Genomic DNA, 24,196 nt, shown 5'->3' with positions numbered 1-24,196 from the left:
ACGCCCTGCCGTAGGTGGCGTGCGCCCTGCGTGGTGCCGTAGGTGGGACGCGCCCTGACGTGGCGCCACTAATAGAGCACCCACAGCAAAGCTACTCTGCCAGGCTCCTTAGACCCCCGCAGAACCTTCTTCAGAAGCCCTTCTGTGTCCCCTTGCTCCTCCGCGTATCGTTATGTATGTCAGATTAGCCTCTCTCCTGGCTTCGGGATGAGGGCAGGCGGGGGAAATTAGGCTGTTGTTACAGGATTCACAGAGGCAGCCTGAAGGTGATGGAAAGTCTGGGAAACACTCCCTCAGGAAAGCTTTGGGTGAAGCAGGTGCTGAAACGGGGTGGCCCTGCCCCACTGGGGCTGAGGCATCGCTTCTAGGACATCTGAGGTCATCGAGTGACGGTGACAAGATGGACAGGGATGGACTTCCACGCTGGCCTGGGTGCTGCTCTCACAGGTTGCCCTTGGAATGAGCACCGAGAAGGAGCAGTGTGCTTTGTTTTTCAGAATGTACACGGGTTTCGTTTGAAGGGCTACCCTTTGAAGAGATGATGTCCTGCTGACTTTAGGAAAGGAGATGGTCATGAGAGTAATTGTAGCTGATGGGGTTCAGGGTGTTTTTTTTTCTTTAGCGCTCTTATATGACATTAAAAAAATTGTCAGCCCTTTGTTGGTTCTCCAGTTTGGAGGGAAGAGCAGTGAATGTTAGGGTCCTTACAAACCGAAAGCCGGGCAAACCACTGATCTAGGTTCTAAAACCTTCACCTGGAGTGATTTCACTGATTGCTGTTTTTAAAGAAGGATCTTGGGATTTAATTCCTTTGCATCTTTTCTCAACCATGAGCACTTGAGCAAGCCAACTCCTGAAGGCCAGGGTAAAGGGAAGGCCTGCCTTCCCATCATGGCACCATCACACAGAACAATAGGAAGTGGCGAAGAACCCGCAGCCTGGAAGGTGCTGGGCAGAGACTGTGAATAAGGCACTATTACACACCATCCAGAGGTACCTCTGGGTAACTCACACGGCAAAGAAAAGCACACAGTGACCACTACCCTACTCTGTTTTTTCCTGCGATTTCATCACAGGCTCTTTTTATACAATTTAGGAACAGAAATATCCAGGTTCCCGTCCTTGTGAGGAAACCATTCAGGTAGTTCGGCATCCTCAGCCTGATCATTAGGTTATCTCTGCTTCCCCCGTCCAGTGCAATGATCAGGTCAGGATGGGCACAGACCCACACTGGGCCAGTCAGATCACACCTTGGGGCTTCTGTTTTAAGGTTTTGGAATAGACACACTTTCTGTTTCCTGGGGTGCAGTAGCCCTGAGGACTGTGTAAGCCTAGAGCTGCTAGTGGCCTCCTTTGCTACCCTGTGGCGTGAGCCTGCTGGGTAGTAAAGAAAATATAGACGAAAGAGCTGAGAGGTGGAGTGAGAGAGCTTTGGTATCTTTGTTTGAATCTCTACCTTCCATCATGCCTAAAGCTACCTGCACTCTGGGACTTCTCAGTATATTTCCTTAAAGCAGTTTGAGTCTAGTTTTGATTATTTGGACTCCAAAATATTCCTGAAAAACGCTCCCTAACATTTTATGCTCTTTCTACCAAAACTCAGAAGCCCTTTGCATGAGTGTCATTGGAAATCCACTGACCCAAATGCCATAGGCTCAGCTTAAGCCATTATCCTTAACACATTCAATTCCATCTAAGAAATTCTTCCCTGAAATCAATCAGGGACCAACTTTAGGACCCGCTTGGGGTCATCATGGCTGTGAAGAGAACAGCCCGACTTTATTAATTTGTTCTGATGAGGAACTTCCTACTGAACTAATTTGGACCTAGATGGGCAATTGATTTAACTCCATGAGCTTCTGTTTCTACATCTGTAAGATGAGGGATAGAAGTAGCAGTATTGAAGGCTTGCTCAGTTTTGTTCAATTCAGTTCAGTCTCTTTCCAAACAGCTCAGGTCGACACAACTCATCCAGTTCCACTCCCATGCACGAGAGCCTCAAGTGACTTAAACTGTACTTAGACAGTCTCCTTCCTCACCTAATCATGGCTCAGGCTGGGCCAGTCACACTCCCTTTCCAAGGAACTGGGCACTGTGTTGCAGGAGTTCTACTCCAGGGAAATCAGGATGCATTGTGTGAGAGGCCCAGTGAATGGAGCAAAGGAGTAGAGAAAAGCAGAGAGACACGTGTAAGGACAGGGTCCCACACCTTTGAGACCCAGGAGATCTCCCACTTTGGGACCCAGGAGGTATCTCAACATATGTCCACTAAAGAGCCCTTTGGGCCTCTAGCTGGCTGGAGAGGTTTCTTTTTATTACTCCTAAAAAACAGCAGCCAATCCCTGAGGACAGTTCTTAGCTGAAAATCAGTTCCTGTTTCCACGTGGTCCTGTGGAAGCTCCAGTCCACCCCTCTGTGAAAAGGGTATCAAAGTTGCTTCACCTCAGAGGATTAGAGCTCAGTTGGGATAATGGATGTGGAAAGGAATCTTAAACTTAGAAGACAATAATTTCCCGTAGGAACAGTTGGCATTTATTGGACCCGCTTACTCTTCTTTTAAGGTTTTGTACCAACAGGCGAGCATCACACGCCTCTCCTCGTGATCTCTACACAGATATTACTTCTTGAGGTTACTCACAAGGAGCCAGCCAGCTGGCCGGAGCCAGCTCAGGAGACTGAGCTGGGTGTAGGATGACGGACGGTTCAAAGAGGCCCTTTTCTGATGCAGAATGTCCTTGCTACTAGCCTGAAATTCCATAATTACAGGTTGATTTCCTTATGACTTGAAAACACACTTGAATTAAAATGCAGACTAGGCAAAGTGTCCTTAGATTTGACACCAAAATCATGGCCCACAAAAGGAAAGATGATATATTAGCCTGCTTAGGCTGCCATAACAAACTACCATAGACTAGGTGGCTGAAACAACAGCAATGTATTTTCTCACAGTTCTGTAGGCTGGAGGTCCAAGATCAAGGTCTGATAGGGTTCGGCTTCTGGTGAGGGCTCCCTTCCTGGCTGGTAGACAGCTGCTTTCTCACAGTGTCCTCGTGTGAGAGGAGTCTCTTCTTCTTCTTTTTTTTTAAAAAAATTTATTCATTGATTTTTTCTTAAATAAAATGAATTAACATCCATTATAAAACTTTAAATCTACAGTAGGGTAAAATAAACTGTATAAAACCTCCTTTTCAATCCCCTCATTTCTCCACAGAATTAACGATTGTTAATATTTTCTTGTTTATCCTTTCAGAACTCCATTTATTGGTGAGAATGGTGTATATAAATTGTCTTAGCCAGGTGCAATGGCTCATGCCTGGATTCACATCATTTCTGGAGGCCAAGGTGGGAAGATCGCTTGAGGGCAGGAGTTCGAGGCCAGCCTTGGCAATACAGAGAGACCCCATCTCGTGTGTGTTTTCTTTTGCTTTCTCTTGGACATTTGTTTGTTATATTTCTTCCTCTTTTTACAAAACCATTGACTTATCTGTTGATATGTCATGCCAAATTCAAATAAGAGTGATAGCTCTCTTGTATTGTGGGCAGCTGTTTAACTTAAACTTTGCCCAGAGATTGTCCATGAAGGATTTGCTGACTCATCTTTTCTTGGGATACTGTTTCTCATTTCCCTTTTCCTTTTTTTTTTTCCTGTTCATCTTCCAGCTCCTTTTCATTTTCCTCTTCTTTTTCTCACTCTCTCTTTCTGCCTGCTTCTCCTCCTCCTTCTCTACATTTCTGCTTTCCCTTTTGTTCATCTTCACTGCAATTTCCATTTGATTGTTCTAGATTTTGATCCCAAGGCATAGCTGGTTGTTTCTGTATAAAAAGATTTGAATTATCAGGGGCTTCTGAAGTATCAGGATCTCTCTCCACACTGAAAAAGTTTCTTCTCCCACTTCCTGGACACTCCTTTCCTGGACTTCCTCAAAGTCAATGGCTGCTCTTTCAAAGCTTTCTTTTTTGCTCCTCTTTCTCCTGTCTCTCTTCTTCTTGTAAGAGCACCAGCCCTGTGGGATTCAGGCCCTACCCTTATGACCTCATTTAACCTCTATCACCTCCTCTCAGGCCAAAACAGAGTCACACTGAGTCTCATTGGGAGTTAGAAAATTCAACATAGGAATTTTTGAAGGACACAATTCAGTTCATAGCAGATTGATATATTCGACCTTATCTAAATTTGAAACTTGTGCTCAGCAAAAGACCTGTAAGGAGGATGAAAAGACATGCTATAGACTGGGAGAAAAGATTTGCAACCTATATATCTAACAGAGAACTTGTACATTAAATATATGAATCTCACAAAACTCAACAGTAAAACAAGTTCCAATTAAAATATGGACAAAAATTCTGAACAAAATTTTAGCCAGTTGAATCTAACAATGTATAAATCCCATGACCACATGGCATTTATTCCACATATGTACAGCTAGCTCAATACTTGATAGTTAATGTGATTCACCGTATCAACAGGCCAAAGAAGAAAAATATGATCATAACCATTGACATAGAAAAACATTTGACAACTTCAACACCCATCAATGATTAAAGGCACTCAGTACATTGGGAATAAAGGGGAACTTGCTTGATCTCATAAAGAGCATCTGCACAAACCTAAAGCTAACATCATACTCAATAGTGAAAGATTGAATGGTGTCCTTCTAAGACGGGAACAAGATAAGGATGCCTGCTCTCACCACTCTTACTCAACAATGTACTGGAAATTTTAGTAATTGCAGTAAGGGAAGAAAAAGAAATAAAAGTCATTTAGAGTAAAAAAGAAGATAGAAATGTCTTTATTTGCAGACAATATGGTTGCAATCCCAAGGAATCTGCAAAACAAAACAAAATTTCATAGGACTAATAATTGAGTTCAATAAGATCACAGGATACAAGATCAACACACAAACATCAATTGCACTTCTATATACTAACAATGAACAAGTGGAAACCAAAATTTAAAAATGCAGCACAATTAATAATTGCCCAAAGAAAGGGAAATAGTTATCAAACAGATCAAACAAAACATACACAGTATCCTTATGCTGAAATTACAAAGTGCTGATGAAGGAAACCAAAGAAGACCTAAATACTTAGGGAGATGCCAGCTGTGGTGGCTCACGCCTGTAATCCCTGCACTTTGGGAGGCTGAGGCAGGAGGATCGCTTGAGCTTAGGAGTTTGAGACCAGCCTGGGCAACATAGAGAGACCTCGTCTTTACTAAAAATATACTTTTAAAAAATTAGCTAGCCATGGTGGCGTGCGCCTGTAGTCCCAGCTACTCAGGAGGGTGAGGTGGCAGGATTGCTTGAGCCTGGGATGTCAAAGCTACAGTGAGTCGTGATCGTGCCACTGCACTCCAGCCTGGACGACAGATTGAGACCCTGTCTCAGAAAAAAGAGAAGAAATTGATAAATTGAAACTTACCAAACTTAAAAACTTTTCTTGTAAAAGCTTATGTTAAGAGGACAAAAAGACAAACTACAGATTGGGAAAATTATTTGAAAATCACGTTAGACAAAGGACTTGTATCTAGAATATGTAACAATTCTTTAAACTCAACAATCCAGTTAGAAAATGGGCAAAAGACATGTAACAGACATTTCACTGAAGAGGATGTACAGATGGGAAACAAGCATGTGAAAAGATATTCCACATCATTAGCCATTAGAAAAATACCAATTAAAAGTACAAGATAGCATTACATACCTACCAGAATGGCTAAAATAAAATATAGTGGTAACACCAAATGCTGCTGAGGATGCAGAAAAATCAGACCACTTATATACTGCTGGTGGAAATAAAAAATAGTACAGCCATTCTAAAAAATAGCTTGTCAGTTTTTTGGTTTTTGTTTTGTTTTGGTTTGTTTTTTGTTTTTTTGTTGAGACAGAGTCTGGCTCTGTCCAGGCTGGAGTGCAGTGGCACGATCTCGGCTCACTGCAAGCTCCACCTCCCGGGTTCACGCCATTCTCCTGCCTCAGCCTCCCGAGTAGCTTGGGACTATAGGCGCCCGCCACCACGTCTGGCTAATTTTTTGTATTTTTAGTAGAGACGGGGTTTCACCATGTTAGCCAGGATGGTCTCGATCTCCTGACCTCGTGATCTGCCCGCCTCAGCCTCCCAAAGTGCTGGGATTACAGGCGTGAGCCACTGCGCCCGGCCTTGGTTTGGTTTTTTTGAGACAGGTTCTCACTCTGTCCACCAGACCGGAGTGCGGTGGCACCGTCATGGCTCAATGCAGCGTCAACCTCCTGGGCTCAAGCAATCCTCCTGCCTCAGCCCTCCAAGTAGCTGGGACTACAGGTGTGTGTTACCATGTCCAGCTAATTCTTGTATTTTGTTTGGGTAGGGACAGGATTTTGCCATGTTGCCCAGGATGGTCTTGAACTCCTGGGCTCAAGCGATCTGCCTGTCTCGGCCTCCCAAAGTGCTGGGATTACAGGCATGAGCCACCGTGCCTGGCTATCAGTTTCTTTTAAAACTAAAACCGGACTTATTTAGCAATTAGATTCTTGGGCCTTTATCCCAGAGAAATTTTCATTTCAAAATCTTGTGTTTTTAACAAAAATTTATACACAATGTTCATAGAAACTTTATTTGTTACAGCCAGAAAAGCTGGAGACAACCAAAATGCCCTCTATTAATGTGTTAAACTGTACTACATCCGTACCGTGAGACACCATTCAGCAATACAACGGAGAAACTACTGATACCCGCGGCAAGTTGGATGGATCTCAGTGTAGTCATGCTGAGTGAAAAGAGCCAATCTCAAAAAGCTACCTCTCATATGATTCTGTGTATACAATATTTTTGAAATAATAAAATTGCAGAGCTGGCGAACAGATTCGCAGCTGTCGGGGGTTTGGCAAGATGAATGGGGAGGAGGAGGCCATGGCTAAAACAGGATAGCATAAGGGGTCCTTGTAGTCTATATTCTGACTGTGGTGGTGGTCATACGAACTCACATTGCATAGAACTAAATATACACACACACACATGCACAACTGCATGCATGTAAAAGTGGTGAAATTCTAAGGTCAATGTACTGCATCAATGCCAATTTCCTAATTCTGCTATTTACTATAGCAATGCAAGACGTTACCACTGGGGAAACTGGGTGAAGGGTGTATTGCTTCCTTTTTTTTTTTTTTCTTTTTTCTTTTTTCTTTTCTTTTGAGATAGAGTCTCGCTCTCTCACCCAGGCTGGAGTGCAGTGGTGCGATCTCGGCTCACTGCAACCTTCCCCTCCCGGGTTCAAGTGATTCTCCTGCCTCAGCCTCCTGAGTAGCTGGGATTACAGGTGCACACCACCACATCCGGCTAATTTTTGTATTTTTAGTAGAGATGGGGTTTCATCATGTTGGCTAGGGTGGTATCCAGCTCCCGACCTCGTGATCCACCCACCTTGGCCTCCCAAAGTGCTGGGATTACAGGCGTGAGCCACGGTGACCGACGGTGTTGCTTCTTATCACTGCATGTGGATCTATAATCATCTCAAAAATAAAAAGTTTGTTTTTTTTTAATGTGGTTACCCCTAGAAAAAAAATTCCATATAAGTGTACAGGTTCCTTTCCACATCCATTATCCCAACTGCTTCCATTTCTGGGAGGTCAAGCAGTCTTGTTCGCCCATTTTGCAAGAGAAAACTAGGACCAAAATGGTCAATAGGGCCAAGCAAAGATCATATTCTTGGTCCTGTGACTGGCTCTGTTCAATAGCTGTAGATAGAGCATTATTATCCCTATTTTACCTATGAGAAAACTGAGTCTCAGAAATAAAACATGTCCAAATTTATATACTTAGAGTATGAAACAGAGCTCTTTTGATTGTAAACTAAAGAAACTAAACCCACGCTGGATTAAGACAAAAAGGTGGCATTGGCTCAGGTAATGGAAAGTCTATGAGTTTCAGGCACAGCTTGACCCAAGTACTAAAACCATGTAATTGGGATTCCACCTCTCAATTTTAGCCCTGCTTTCTTTCACATTGGTTTTATTCCTAGGCAGGCTTTTCCCAAACAATGGCAAAGATATTTTACATTCCACCAACTTAGCAAACCATGAAAAGAGTCCCTCTTCCAATACCTCCAGAAAGGTCCTAAATTGATTCTGACTTGTCTGGCTTGTTACGTACCCAGGAATACGTACAATTGTAATTGGCCTGGTCCGGGTCATGTGCCTGAATTATCTGAACCGAGAGTAGGGAGGACTGGTTCTACAAGGGAGGCTGAGCACACAGAAAACACACATGCGTGGGCTCCCACACTAACCCACAGGTAAATCGGAGGGCTTCCTACAAAGGGCCTGGATAGAGAGCAGCTGTGAACAGTAGCTCAGCTTTCCTTTGATGTTGGCCAGCTGTCCTGCCAACCACTCCCTCAATGCTCACCTCTTGCCACTTTGGCAGGAGCAAAGGGGCCCCCTCTAAGTTGCACAGCAATCTAAGCATGGTACAAGGGGAATTCGAAGTTGCTTTAAGAAACCAGCCAGTATTTCTTTCTCGAAGACACCATAGACCCGTCTGCTTTGCAGGGTAATGAGAAGACACATGCGTTAATAAAGGTGAACATTTGCAACTTGCCTACTAGAGACAGCTGAGTGTAAACACCGAATGGGCTGCTCCCTTATTATTATCTATGCCTCGCCAGGCCACTTAGGAGGATGCCAAGAGCCCACAGTATTTTATCTCCAGCTCCGACTTCATCAGAGCCAAGTCCTCATCACCCTATAGTCTTGCCAGCCGAGTGGGCAGTGCCAGCCAATGCCGTGGGAGGGGGTGTCCAGTGCATGGTGCCGCTGTTCCAAGGGGCACCCTCTGGAGCTGCTGTCCCTGCAGAGCTAGTGAGGGTAGCTCTGTTTCTGCTGAGGGCTCATACCCTTTCCTGGGTGTGCTTTTGTCTGCTCCCAGGAGCACCACTCATCCGTCGTCCTCACTTTAATCTCCTTCTCCAGCTGACATATTTAAAATTAATGAGGAATTTTTTTCTCATCCAACTCTCTGGTTAGGGCAGTGAGCCTATTTCTCCCCATCAAATGAATCTTCTAGGTAAAATAATGGAAAATACGTTTTCTCTCCTACCCTGGCCCTACTTTTAATGTCTTTGGCAGCTCCGAACAGAGCCACTATATAAAAATCAGACACTTTATTGCTCAGTAATTAGCCCAAGCTAGCCCAGGCAGACAGTTTGCAGGTGGAGAGAAGAAGAGATGGATGAGGAAAAGGTGCCCAGGGATGTGGTAGGTGCTTGTGTGTAATGAGCTTTTGAACAATTTCCTGTGCTGGATTTCTGTGGGCAAAAGGTGTCCCTGAGTAGGCTGTGCCAAGTTACTTCCTGAAGATGTGAGCATGAAAAAACTTTTTTTCCTCAATCTCATGGTGTTATGGTCTGAATGTTTGTGCCCCCCCTGCCAAATTCCTGTGTTGAAATCCTCACCCCCAAGGTGATGATGTTCGGAGGTGGGGCTTTGGGAGGCAATTAGGTCATGAGGATGGAGCCTTCATGAATAGGATTAGTGCCCTTAGCAAAGAGACTGCAGAGAGCTCTCTGCAGTCTCTTTGCATTGTGAAAAGGCACAAAGAAGCTGTGGCTGGATGTGGTGGCTCACACCTGTAATCCCAGCACTTTGAGAAGCCAAGATGGGCGGATCACCTGAGGTCGGGAGTTCAAGACCAGCCTGGCCAACATAGTGAAACCTCGTTTCTACTGAAAATACAAAAATTAGCCGGGCATGGTGGCATGTGCCTGTAATCCCAGCTACTCCGGAGGCTGTAGCAGGAGAATCGCTTGAACCCAGGAGGCAGAGGTTGCAGTGAGCTGAGCTGGTGCCACTGCACTCCAGGCTGGGTGACAGAGCAAGACTCCCTCGCAAAGTGAAAAAAAAAAAAAAAAAAAAAAAGAGGGGCTGGGCACGGTGGCTCATGCCTGTAATCCTAGCACTTTGGGAGACCGAGGCAGGTGGATTACCTGAGGCCGGGAGTTTGAGACCAGCCTGACCAACATGGTGTAACCCTGTCTCTACTAAAAATACAAAGTTAACCAGGCATGGTGGCACATGCCTGTAATCCCAGCTACTCAGGAGGCTGAGGCAGGAGAACTGCTTGAACCTGGGAGGCGAGGATTGCAGTGAGCTGCGGTCACGCCGTTGCACCCTAGCCAGGGCAACAAGAACGAAACTCCCTCTCAAAAAAAAAAAAAAAAAAAAAAAAAAGAGAGAAAGAGAGAGAGAAGCTGTCAGTCTGCAACCCAGCACATAGCAGGTGTTCAGAAAGATGTGTTGAACTGAGCTGATGCAGGGTGAATACAGACACAGCTCACACATGAAGCCAGGTGAGCCTTGGCCCAGGCATGCCCTCTGGGAGAGGTGGGGGATAAATGAGAGGATACTGGCCCTCTGTTTCTATCAAGAAAGGCTTCCTGGAGCAGATGCAGCTTGACTCCGTTTGGGAGCACTCTGGACACTTCTGTACTTCTGTGGACCCCCACAGGAGACCAAGCAGGCTTCCCTGTCCTCTGTCCTCCCTCCCACCTTCTTTTGTGCTAAGTCCTCCAATCGTCAAGGCTTGATGTTCTCTTGGTGACCAGTCTGTCTCTGCTGGTTAAAAAGCCGGTTCTCAAAAGGACTGTCCAGTGTGGCTGACCTTCACTCAGCAGGGTCTGTGACTCCCAGGTGTGAAGCCACTGGCGAAGTATCCAGGGGCCAAGGGCTGATGTGTTTCTCCTCATCCACCTCACTCTGACCCCAGATGCCGGTTAACCCAGGAGAGAGAGGTCCCTGAACACAACCCCAATGGAAGCAAACATAAGTTCTCAATGCCTAAGGGATGGACGTGGCAAATCTGGCCTCAGAGCCTAAACCAAGCAGGGAAGTAACAGCAGCAATTCTGAGGCTGGGAAGACCGGCTTAGGAAAGTTGCAAGCACTGAAGCATTTTTAATTCTTAAAATGTACCAGCGCCCCATTGCCCCACCCTGAGCAGAGGAAAAGACAATCAATTCTTCCATGGCAAAAATGAAATAAAGTGCTCAGCTGATTAAAACTGCTATTGCAGGAAGAAGCCAGCCCTCTGAGATGGTTTTGCCAGAAAAACACAGGATGCCCAGTTAAATTTGGATTGTAGATAAACTAGAAAACAATCTTTCGTTTAAGTATGTCCCCTGAAATATTGGGGACTAAAAATTGGGGACTAAAAATTATTGCTTACTTAGCTGAAATTCAAATATAACTGGGCCTCCTCTACTTTGCCTGGCAACCCTGCTCCGATAGGTAGAGGCTGCTGCTGAATCGCTGCTGTGTGTTCTGTTCGCAGGTGGTGGGCAATACGGAGGAGGATGAAGAGGCGTGGTCCACCGCAACAGGTTGCCCAGAGAGGCTGTAGAGAGTTTAAAAGGAAGGAGAGGGATCACCAGACCATGAAATAGGTACAAAGGCATTCCTGTCCAAAATACCGAAGACTTGGGAACAGCATAAATGTTTCACATCAGGAAAATGGTTTGAAGTGATGGTATATTTATATGATGGAATATCAGGTAGACACTAGATAGTATGTTTGGGAGGAAACTTGAAAATTTTTGAAAAAAAAATGCCCACCTTGTCTGCCTCTGAAAAGCCCTGAGCTCCCTGGACCCACACAGTTGGGCAATGAGGGCTTTTATCTTGTAGTTACTCCTGAAGATGAGTCCAGGCCTTTAAAGTTGGCCCTGCAGGTTCACATGCCAGTTCTGTGGCTTCCTAGCTGTGCCATCTTCGAAAAGTTATCTTTCTGTGCCTCAGTTGTCCCATCTCTAAATGGGGCCAATATGGGCCAACCTCATAGTGTTCCTGTGAGGATCAGGATGTGATAAACACTCAGGACAGTGCCTGGGACATGGTAATAGCTTGGTGCAATAGCATCAGCTCAGTGTGCATTAGCTGTGATTTCTCCCATTTCCCACAAGGAGGCTGGAGAAAGTACAGGCATACCTGGAAGATCCTGAGGGTTCAGGTCCAGACCACTGCAATCAACTGAGTCAGACAAGTTTCTGTTTCCCAGTTAATGTTAAATGTATGAAAGTTATGTTTACACTCTACTGTGGTTTATTAAGTATGCGATAGCATTATGTCTAGAAAACCAGTCTAAATACCTTAACTTTGAAAGATACTTTATTGCTAAAAATTGCTAATGATCAAGTGAGCCTTCAGCCAGTCATGATCTTTTTGCTTGTGGAGAGTCTTCCCTCAATGTTGATGGCTGCTGATTGATCAGGGTGGTGGTTGATGAATTTGTGGGTCACTGTGGCAATTTCTTAACATAAGACAACAATGAACTTTACTGTATCCATTGGCTCTTCCTGTTGCGAAAAATTTCTCTGTAGCATGTGATGCTGTTTGAGAGCATTTTATCCACAGAATAACTTTTTTTTTTTTTCAAAATTGGACTCAATACTCTCAAACTCTGCTGCCTTAGTAATTAAGTTTAGGAACATTCTGAATACTTTGTTGAATTTCAACAGTGTTCCCGGCATCTTCACCAGGAGTAGATTCTATCTCAAGAAACCACTTTCTTTGTTCAATAAGAAGCTACTCCTCATTCATTCAAGTTTTATCAAGAGGTTGCAGCAATTCAGTCACATCTTCAGACTCCACTTCTAATTCTAGTTCTCTGGTATTCTCTTGCTATTTCTACCACGTCTGCAGTTATTTTCTCCACTGAAATCTTGAACCCCTCAAAGTCATCTATTGTTTCAAACTCCTATTAATGTTGTGGGGTTTGTTTGTTTGTTTATTTGTTTTTGAGACAACAAGGCCTCCCTCTGTTGCCCAGGCTAGTCTCAAACTCCTGGGCTCAAGCAACCCTCTCACCTCAGTCTCACAAAGTGTTAGGATCCACCATGCCTGGCCAGTGTTATTTTCACCTTCTCTCATGAACCACAAATGTTCTTAATGGTATCCAGAGTGATGAATGTTTTCCAAATTTTCAGTTTACTTTGCCTAGATCCATCAGAGGAATCATTATTTATGGCAACTACAGCCTTATGAAATGAATTTCTTAAATAAGATTTCGAAGTTGAAATGACTCCTTGATCTTATGAGTTGCAAAATAGATGCTGTGTTAACAGGCATGAAAACAACATTAATCTCCTTTGACGTCTCCATTGGAGCTCTTGGGTAACTAGGTCTATTGTCAATAAGCTGTAATGTTGTGAAAAGAATCTCTTTTTCTGAGCAGTAAGTCTTAAGAGTGGACTCAAAAATTCAGTAAACCATGCTGTAAACAGATGTGCTGTCAGCCAGGCTTTGTTGTTTCACTTATAAAACATTGAGTAGAGTTCACATAATTCTTTTCTTTCTTTTCTTTTTCTTTTAATTTTTTATAGCAGAAAGTAAAGGCTAAGAGTTAACATCATTCTTAAGGCCCCTAGCATTTTGGGAATGGTAAATGTGCATTGACTTGAAGTCACGAGCTGCATTAGCTTCTAACAAGGGAGTCATCCCATCCTTTGAAGCTTTGAAGCCAGGCATTGACTTCTCTCTAGCTCTGAAAGACGTAGAGAGTGTCTTACTCCAACAGAAGGCCATTTCGTCTACATTGAAAATCTGTTGTTGAGTGTAACCACCTTCATCAATATCTCAGTTTGATCTTCTGGATAACTTGCTACAGCTTCTACATGAGTACTTGCTGGTTCTTCTGTACTTTTCTGTTAGAAAGAAAGCTTCTTTCCTTAAACCTCATGAACCGATCTCTGCTAGCTTTCAACTTTTCTCCTGCAGCTTCCTCATCTCTCTCAGCCTTCATAGAACTGAAGAGAGTTAGGGCCTTGCCCTGGATTAGGTTTCAGCCTAAGGGAGTGTTGTGACTGGTTTGATCCTTTATCCAGACCATTCGTGCTTTCTCCATATCAGCAATAAGGCTAATAATAAGGTTTCACTTTTTTTTTTAATCTTCACGTGTTCCTTGGAGTAGCACTTTTCATTTTCTTCAAGAACTTTTCTTTTGCATTCACAACTGACTGGTGCAAGAGTCATAGCTTTCAGCCTGTCTTGTCTTTCAATATGCCTTCCTCATTAAACTTAATAATTCCTAGCTTTTAATTTAAAGTAAGAGACATGTGACCCTTTCTTTCACTCATTTAGAGGCCATTGTAGGGTTATTAACTGGCCTAATTTCAATATCATTGTGTCTCAGGGAATAGGGAGGGCCAAGAAGAGAGAGAGAGATGGGAGAACAGCCAGCTAGTGGAGATTTTTCTTTTCTCTCTCTACCACCTTAGGACAAACTCTTGTTAGGTTACCTTTCCAGCCCTAATCTACCAGGTTGGGAGCTGTGCAGGGCTGGGCTTTCAGGAAGCAGAATAGAGAGCTTTTCAATGCAGTGTGGTAGAAGGTCACTGGCTATGTCTTCTGGCCCCAAACACCACACATCACCCACCTCTCTGACACCTGCCAGTTTCAGCATCTGAAAGGTGACAATTTCCAATTTATTTCCCAGGGTCTTGAAAGATGGGTCCTTTGTAGAACCTCAAGTGGCCCAACGGGGGCTAACTGGCAGCTGGGTTGCACATGGTACTTAGGTAAGGGTAGGGGAGCAGAAGTACCCAGAGGTTCATACAATAGGTGTGTTAGTCTTAGGTTTTAAGAAACTGAACTGTACTGTGGTTGCTTGAGTATGCTGTGTTTATTATAAGGGCAGCTCTGGAGTAAAGGATGGAATATAGATGACATGCACAAGCTTCAAAGGGACCCCAGAAATATTTTTACAGTCAGGCCTCATGGGAATAGAAAAGTGATCCAGGAAGGGTGGTCTTAGGATGATCATCACCTCAGCAGCAGGAGCCCTCTGATGCCCTTAGCCCTTACCTTTACTCAGCCCTTAAGGGTCTTTCTTCCATTGCCCCTATTGAAGCAGGAAATTTTCCCTGACCCTTTTGTGGGTGGGAACCAGAGTGCAGGCACTGGAGCTAGCCAGCTGCTTTGGTGCCAGTGGGGGCAAACTCCACTCTCTTGAACCCATTGTACTCAACCTGTCATGGGAGGGAGCATGCAGGTGAGTGGGTGTGGGAGCCAGGGTGAGTGCTTTTGGGCGCCAGCAGAAGCAAAACTCCATGTAGGCCTTGCAGCAGCATCTAGCAGGGAATATCCATGACCCCCAAAGACCCAGAAGGAGTGTTACAGTCAGCGTTCTTTTAGCTTTGCTGTCTATGGACAATTTAAGTGTTAACAGCTCAGTGAGCCCTCTGCCCTTTCACGTGAGGTGGCTGCTTTCTGCCAGTGAGGGCAGAGGGTCAGTGTGACAGTCTTTTGCATCTGCACCTATGGTACCCAAGCTTTTGTTCACTGTCCAGGAAAAATCAGATTGTACAAATGAATTAAAGGGTGGTGAATGCAAAAGATTTTATTGCCGATGAAAGTGGCTCTCAGCAGGAAGGGGAGCTGGAAGGGGGATGGATTGGGAAGGTGATCTTCCCCTGGAGTCCAGCCATCCCCAGCCAGACTCCTGTCTGAAGCAACACCATCAAGCCACCCCTCTGAAGTCAAACTGCTTCTCCCTGACATCCAACTATAATCTCCGACGTCCTGCACTTCTCCTCTTCTCCTCTCTACCCGTGCAGCCTAGGGTTTTTATGGGCAGAAGATAGGAGACAGGGCAGGCCATGGGTGGTTTTGGAAAGTGCAACATTTGAGCAGGAAAACAGGAATGCATGTTCTCACTTTGGGCTGTGGTTCCAGGCTTGAGGGTGGGACCCTTACTGGTGACTCACCCTCTTCTGCCCAGAATTTCCCTGCCTCCTGTCCCTATCACTATGACTGCTTGCAACCTACTCTTTCTCTTTCCTCTACCTCCTGGCCTCTGCTAGTTACAGCCTCTGCCTATTCACAGATTCTCCAGCTCATGGCTTCTGAGTATTACTTCTCTCTGATGGAGGTTGAGTTTATTTTCCCATGACCGAGCACTCAATTGCCTCTCTCTGTTTCATATTTATACTGCTCAAGGAATGAGTCTGCAGAATAGGCACTGGCCATGCTGTCTATCCACTGTCCAATCAGCTGTGGCCATGTGGTCACATGATCATGGTTCCAACATGGCAGCCCACAGTGGGAGGAACTCATGGGAAGAGGACTATGGGAGAGGCAGACACCCCAAGGCTTGTCCTGCCCACATCAGGGGGATGAAAAAGAGGGGGTATGACTGTGCCAATAATAAATTTTCTCTATTTTATAGATTGGCTGCTAGGGGAGGGCCTGGTAAAATGAAATGAGACACTGAGTTGGTCATAGAACTTTATTTTCAATAATTAGGCTTTATTTTAAAGAATCCTTTGAGTTCATCCCACAAACGCCAGAGAGCCAAGGGGCACTGTTTGAAAAAAAATAACACTAGGTCAAATCTGACCCTCTAACCTTGTAGCCAGGCCACTTTTTTCATTTTTCACAAGTCAGACACGCCTTTGGGGACAGTGATAAGAACACAAGGAAGTGGTCCCAAGTGCCTTAGACGCTTCAGCATCATCTGGTCAGTGAGGACAGTATTTGTTGCTCTCTCTAGGCACTACTAAGTTAAAGATGTACAGGACATATCATGTAGCTGGTTTATCTCTGAGGTAGTCTTCCAGCTGCCTTGATCTTGTCTTGGGCATGTCTGCTGGGTTCTATAACTTAATACGATAAGTCATTTTAACAGGTAAACAGTGAAGTGTTTTGGCTTGGGGGTTGGGGGATTGGAAGAGAAGGGGAATGAATGTACCAAAGACATCTAAGGGGAAAGAATCCAAAAGAGAAAAGGGAATATTTATCCACTTAACATTTACACTAAAAAAAAAAAAAAAGTAGTTTTCTTTAAAACACTTAGCTTAACTATCAAAATGGAAATGTGCTCATGAGGTAATTCACATGAAAGAGGCAATGACTGATGGCTTAAAGATAATGTATACCAAGTGCTTTATCTGTATCAAGTCACTGGTCTCCACAATCTTATGAGAGAGGTACAATTTTGATTCCATTTTACATATAAGAAAACTGAGGCCCAGAATCATTAATTCACTTGCCCAAGGTCTTGCAGCTAGCAAGTGGCAGAGGTGGTGGCATTTAAATCCTGACAGTCTAACTCTCAGAGTTTAGGCTCTGAATTGCAATGTTCTCAAAGGAAATTTAAAACTACATGGAATTGAATGGAAATGGTAACACAACATATTAAATTGGATGGGATGCAGCCAGTATTTATCCAGCATGCATTATGTCTAAGTGGTTTTAAGTCCATTACCTCTATGAGGCAGGGTCACCTGAGCACACCCATGCTCAGAGAGGTCAGGTACTGGCACAAGGTCACACAGGTAGGAGATGGAAGAGCCAAGATAAGAACAGAGGTCTAGTTCCAAAATCTGCCATCTACTCATTAATTCTCCCCGTGCACAAGTGATACCTTTCAAGGTACATTTGCATTTTGATGGGAGATAATCCATCAACCCAAGGAATAATCATTGATGGTGGAAATTCTAGAAATAATTTAGCTTGTGGGAGGGCGTCTTCCAAGCATCCCTGAAATTATAGTTCACAACTCGCTATTTCCTAAGTCAGCTCTGCTAAAAGGTGACAGAATCTGAGCTCTGCTTGGGCAGTTTTCTTTCTCCCTCTTCCCTCAGGCATCCCCTGTGGGAGAAAGGAGGAGCTCAAGGTCAGGAGAGCACTGTTCCTGGGAGGTAAGTGCAGCACTCAGCCGCATTGACTCCAGCTGGCATCCTTCAGTGTGGGAGGCCTCATCGTCTATCCTTGCAGGGCTTTGTTCCCTGCAGGCCTCTGAATGTGAGATCCACCCTCTTTGGATTTCTGGGGCAATTTTGCTTTACTTTTCACCTGACCCTTTGGTTTAAAAACACAATAAGGAGTTGGAATTATTAGCATTGGAGTTAAAGAATGCTGGCTTTTAGGACCTGTTTTTTTTTTCTGGTCAAGCTGAGAGAGGAAATCAAAGCTTCCATTCTTCTCCCTGGAAACAGAACTTACAGAAGTGTGCCTTATTACATCATTGTTGATAAAAAGCAAGTGGGAAATACTTGAGAATGTGAAAAATCACAGAGTAACTGTGTGTGCATTCTACAGGGTAAAATCAATGGATGACATCCTTCCTGAGACTTAAGATGGTCCGGTCCAAGTTAAGAAGAGGGGGTTAGATGGAGATGCCAGGAACTGATGAAACTCTGTGCAAAGCACAGCACAGTTAGTGCCAAGAGGAGGAGGTGGTCCTCTCACCTCCGAGGACTTCAGAAGGCTGGTTGGCCTGGGGAATGCCACATACTCAGTAGTGCCTCTGTTTCCTAATTGGCCAAAATGTGAAAAAGTAAATGGGCTCAAATAAATATTAATGAAGTGTCGACTATGGACTACATTGCAAAACAGCCTTTGTGGTTAGGAAATTGACTTTGCAAAAATGATGACAGTAAGAAATCTGACATAGTTGATCTCATCTTGCTTCTGATCTCCAGGCTGTCCTTGGTCATTCCTGGGCATAGGACAAGCTAACTTTCGGAGGAATTTAGTTTATAGTTTACATTTAAAGCAAAGATGATAATAGCCCTTCCCCAACCTAAACCACCTTTGTAAAACTAATGAAAGTCCACAAGGTTAGGATTATGAGAGGGGCCTGAATTCCGACAAGACAGGCATAGTTTCTATAATCCCTTACTGCTCAGGGATCATGTGGCCAGAGGTCACAAGATTTGTGACTTTTCCAATTGCTTTTATAAGTAACATCGCTATTGTAGAACTTAAGATTGGTTTTTTGAGATCTCTTTCAGACTGACCCCACCAGGACTCATGACTCATGGCTCAACAGGTCTTGTGGCCCCCACGCAGAGGCAGACTAAGTGCACGAGGACCATTTTCCACACCCTTATGATTTCATCCCCAACCAATCAGCAGCAGCCATTCCTTAGGCCCCTGTCCACAAAATTATCCAAGATACCCAAAAGCCAAGCCTTTGGAGAGACTGATTTGAGCGATAACTCCTGTTCTCCCACGTGGGTCAGCCTCACGCCAGTTAAACTCTTTCCCTATTGCAATGCCACGACCTCAGTGAACTGATATTGTCTGCGCCATGGGCAGGAAGAACCAGTCAGTCAGGTGACTGCAGTTAGACAAATGAGAAGTTAATCTGTGGGTCTTTCACTGAGCAACAATGACTTCATCTCTTTGAGCCTCAGCTTCCTCATTTATAAAATGGTGCTCATAGTAACTGTACCTGAATGTAACAAGCCCAGGGCCTGAACTCTGATACCCCCCAAGGAAACACAAATAGGCAAGTCAGAAATCCTCTTTTATAACAAAGCAAGGAGGGGAATGCACCAGCCATGCCCAGCAGGGCTTTCTAAAACTCTCCTCAAAGTTGTATTCCACAGGATACCAGCTCTCTCTCCACTCCCCACCAGCCCCTGCCACACTCTCAAATATTTTCTTCTTCCTGAGCTCTCCATGCCCTTTGTTCTATAGATCAACGTGACTTGTAGATCAATGTGTTCTGTAGATTAATATTCAGACGTCTCTGGTACTGCACCCCACGCTCTGCAGCACATCAGTGGGGTGGGGTTGAGTTGAGGGTTACACAGAATAATAACTTTTTTTTTTTGATACACAATCATGCCGTAGGTTGACATGATAATTAAAGAAACCACAGATGCAAAAAACCACTAACAATACACCTAAAATGTGGAGCGAGCTCAGTAAAAGTTCATTTCCTTCCTCCTCCCGCAGACACAAAGATCAAACGTATCTGAGAGCGTTTTGGAAATGGAGCACACAGTAGGGCCCTATTCTGATGAAAGCACTGATCTGATGCTGAGATAAGAGGTAGCAAAGTGATGGTCTAACCCCACTTGGGGGTGCGATCAGCTATCCTTCCATGGGCCAACTCCCAGGGTGGGATGGGGTCTCCCGTCCTGAAGGGACAGAGGAGAGAAGGGGAGCAGAGGTGGTCTAAGGCGAAACCTATGAAAGGAATGGTGATCTCAGAGGGGGTGGGGTTAAGACACTGATCTGTGGGCTAAAAAAAAAAAAAGATACCTCAGGAGAGTTGGTTAGCAGGAACCTATCCTCACTTGTAGCTGGAAAGCAGTCCGGTTGGGGCTATTTGGTCTCTTCGAAGTCAACTAAAAACACACAAGAGACCAGGCACAGTGGTTCATGCCTATAATCCCAGCACTTTGGGAGGCCGTGGCAGGAGTAGGACTTGAGCCCAGGAGTTCAAGACCAGCCTAGGCAACATAGTAAGAGCTTGTCTCTCCACCCCCTGCCGGCAAAAAAAAAAAAAAAAAAAGAGCTGGGTGTGGTGGTACATGCCTGTGGTTCCAGCTGCTCAGGAGGCTGAGGATGCAGTGAGTCATGATCACGCCACTGCCCTCCAGCCTGCGTGGCAGAGCCAGACCCTCTCTCAAAAATAAATAAATAAACAAAATAAAAAATAATAAAAAATATATATTTTTATTGAACGAAAATGGTAACACATGCGTGTGTGTGTGTGTGTATATATATATATAATATATATATATATAATGACCCCTTCCTTTTTTTCCTAATATTTTCCCTAATTACACAACAGAACAAGCCAAGAAGAAACAAGGTCAAACTTTCTAGAAGGCCTGGATCCTTTCTCCATGAGGAAAATAAAATCATGCAGCCCCTTAGGGCTTCAGTCAGTGATCCTGTTATGGGCTGAATGTTGTCACCCAACAAATTCACCTGGTGAAGTCCTAACCCCCAGTACCCACCGATTGTGGCTGTACGTAGAGATTGGGTCCTGAAAGAGGTAGTTAAGGTAAAATGAGGTCACAAGGGTGGGTCCTAATCCAATATGACTGGTCTCCCTATGAGAACGTGAAGATGGCCATCTACGAGCCAAGGAGAGGGGCCTCAGAAGAAACCAATCCTCCTGACACCTTGATGTTGAACTTCCAGCCTCCAGAATTGTGGGAGAAATAAATGTTGTTTAAGCTGCCCTGCCTGGCACCCTGTCATGGCAGCCCTAGCAAACTAGTTCAGCTGCACTTCTCTGCGTGGAGACCTCTGGTCCCAGGGCAGATGTTCCAGCTCCTCCTCTTCCCTCCTGTGCCCTGCTGTTCCCCTACCGGTTGGCTCCTCCTGCCTGCTGGCTCTGCAGTGGCACCAACACCGAGGCAGGGGTCAGCAGGGGTGTGCTCTGGGTACCCCTGACCCCAGAGACCTGAAGCTGGCCCAGGAGGGTCATGGATGGGCACCGTGGTGGGGAGAGGACAAAGCTGGAGTCAGTGCAGCCTTGTACCTACCACATGAGCACTGTGGGCAGGCGGCCGGCAGGGGCAGTCTCGCTGTATTTGAATGAGACCTGCTGGGTTTGCTGAGCCAGGAGACAGGCCCTGACTTCCCTGAGCATCCAAGAAGTTGAAGCATGGAAAGAGGTCATTTTCCTTGGCCCACTTGGGGAGCCGAGGTCTGCATATGCCTCCCCCCTCCGGAGGAGGCAGAAGCCCTCGGAAGACTCAGCTCCCTCAGTCAGGAGGAGAACCTGGTGCCTCCCAGAGGTGAGCACAGGTGTGGGCATAAGCAAGTTGAATCTGACTTAGAGGCCTAATATTTACTTTCCATCCTTATTCAAACCCCTCAACCTCCATCCTCCAGGGTGGCACAAGAACCAGGCAGCTTTTAAAGTGGCAGAAAATAGGGGTGAGGCCACAGCCCTTCAGGTCCTGGAGTTGCCTCTGAGGGGCTCATTATCTCCATGCATGGGGTCCTTTACAGGCGGGGAAACTGCTGCTTCCAGGCCACAGGGGACCAGGGACCTCAGATGATGCTGGCAGTCATAAGGGCTGGGGTCACACCCCCGGAGGACACACAGTGTTTCTCCTCTGAGGATCTATCCTTATGAGAGCCTCTAACCTATTCTTTTCAAGAACTAGGTGCTGTCTGTCTCTCGCTCTCTCTCTCCTTTGAGAAGCTTAGGGTTCCAGAAAAATAAAAGCCAGGAGGGCAGGGTAAAGTCAAGCAAACTGCTTGCTGAAAAATTGGGTATGAGAAATTGGAGCTGAAATGCAATCATTCTGCCACACCTGCTACACACAGCTTTGCTTCCCGGCCCTAGTCATGGGCTGAGGAAGACTCAGGGTCCAGCTCAATCCCAGCAGGCTTGTAGCTGACCTCAAGGCCACCAAACTGCATCTCCCTGAATGCAGGGACCGTGTCTTGCTTATCACCATAGCTACCATTTATCGAGAGCATTCTCTCTCAATGTGTGAAGTGGTTTCATATCAGTTATCACTAACCCTCACCACACTGAAGTCAGATGTTATTATCATCTTTTAACAGGCATGGAAATTAAGGTTCAAGAAGGTGACTTGCCCAGGACTTCATAGCCCATAGCTGCTGGAGGTGGGATTTGAACTCGTCTGTGAGGTTCAACATCACCCAGCCCAGTGCCTGCTCCTGACAGAGACTCAGCAAGTGCAGCTCTGCGTGTTTCTCCCATCATGGGGCCTGCTTGGGGAAAATCTTGCTGAAGAAAGGTGGCCGATGGTTTCGAGAGAAGAGACGCTTATTCATGCAATTCCCAAGAATCCCATCTCCGGCTTAGGACACCTTTTCTGATTTCCCATTCAAAGGGATTGACATACGCTCAGGGGCTGAGGCAGCAGCTGTTTTCCCTGTGCACAGACTGGAGAGCGGTGTGTGAGTGAAGTCTGCGGCCACTTCTCTCCTCCTCCCCCGAGCCTTCTGGGGTTTGGGTTTATGACTCCAGAGGCGGAGAAGCCTGTTCCCTTTCTGTGTGGATCCCGTCATTGACAGAGTCTGTTTTAGAAGAGCATTTTTAGATGGCAGCGAACGTTCCAGACCCCAAAGCATTCTCTTTGCAGCACCATCTAGCTTGGGTGGGGATCGGGTGGGTTTGTGAACACATGTGTGTGTGCGAGTGTGTGTGCAAGTGTGTGCACGTGTGTGTCAGCCTGTCTGTCTGGCTCTGCTGGTAGCCACCTCTGTGATATCCTGACTATTTAGCCGGGGCGCCATCCAGCCGTAGGAATCTTCAGCAAACCTGCATTCAGACGAACGCCCTTGTTTTGGCCCTGAGAAGAAAGTCCGTTGAGTCTGAGGGCTTCAGAGTCATTTTCTCAAGGCATTCGTTCAGCTTTGTTTCCCCTGCTGCTACCCTCTCTGAAGTCGTTATTACTCATTAGGTATATTGCACATAGAGGAAAAGTAGGTCAAGGATTAAAAAAAAAAAGAAAGAAAAAGAAAAAAATCATCTCTGGGAGAAGCACAAGTATTGTGTAAAGCTATTTTGAACTTGCGTGAGATTTTTCAAGGGGGAAATGTTTTGTGCAGGGATGGCTGCTGTCACAGCCGACTTACCAATTAATGCCCATGTCTCGGCCTTTCAGGCGCTAACCACGTGCCCTTAGAATTCCATTTTGAAATGATAATTCTGCCCAGTGGGGTGAGCAGCCTCTCAATCCAGCTTCTATACAATATAGGCCACCTCGAGGGTCTTCCGTGGAACAGGAACAAGAGAATCCTGAGAAATCTCTGTAAAGGAACAGAAAGAATGAGAGAGAGAAATGTGAGTCTGACCCCGGGCGCTGGGACCTATGTGCCACCCAGGTTTGGAGCAAGGCTGCGGGGCAGATGATGTCCAGGACAGCCTCAGAAAGTCCGGGTTCTGGAAAAAAACCACGTTCCAGCTCACTCTGCTCCGACCTGCATCTGCTCTGTGCTGAAAGCTTTGTTGCTGCCGTGAATATATTTAGGGGGAATAAAATGTGCAGTATCAAAGCGACTGGCTTGAAGTGGGCTGGATGCATCCTAGGCTCCGTGGGGGGAAAAGGCCTCTAGCTAGCAGTTGACAGAAGGGGGAAGGCAGTGAGGACTGGGCCCACCCACGGGAGTCTGGGCACGAGGCGGGTCCTGGTTCCTAGGCTGCCCTGTGGGAATATGCTCCATGGGCTGGGGCTGCTGTGCTGGCTGCTTTTGCCACCAGGGGGTCACCACGCTGGGCTTCTCCATGCTGGGCTATCATGATAATACCCAGGGTTTACAGGTTTGCAGGCATGATCTCGCGCAGTATTGTTTTGCTCCCTTTCACAAAGGAAGGAAGGAAAAGAGAGGCAGGAGGAGAGAGAGGAAGCCAGACAAGCGTTCAGCTCTGCTAGTCGTTCCTTGCCTGGGTTAGGCTTCCCTGGAAAGTAGCCCGCATTGTCTCGCACCTTCTTC

General features: G+C 45.6%; 1 pseudogene; it reads right to left on the bottom strand.

Moving 5' to 3' along the window:
- Positions 1-3,360: 3,360 nt before the first annotated feature.
- LOC108512508 (NANOG neighbor homeobox-like) lies at positions 3,361-23,989 on the bottom strand (annotated as a pseudogene).
- Positions 23,990-24,196: the final 207 nt, after the last annotated feature.

This window comes from Rhinopithecus bieti, unplaced genomic scaffold (genome assembly GCF_001698545.2).
Source record: "Rhinopithecus bieti isolate Rb0 unplaced genomic scaffold, ASM169854v2 scaffold_28016, whole genome shotgun sequence".
Taxonomy (NCBI): Eukaryota; Metazoa; Chordata; class Mammalia; order Primates; family Cercopithecidae; genus Rhinopithecus; species Rhinopithecus bieti.
This window is presented reverse-complemented; position numbering and strand designations above follow the sequence as displayed.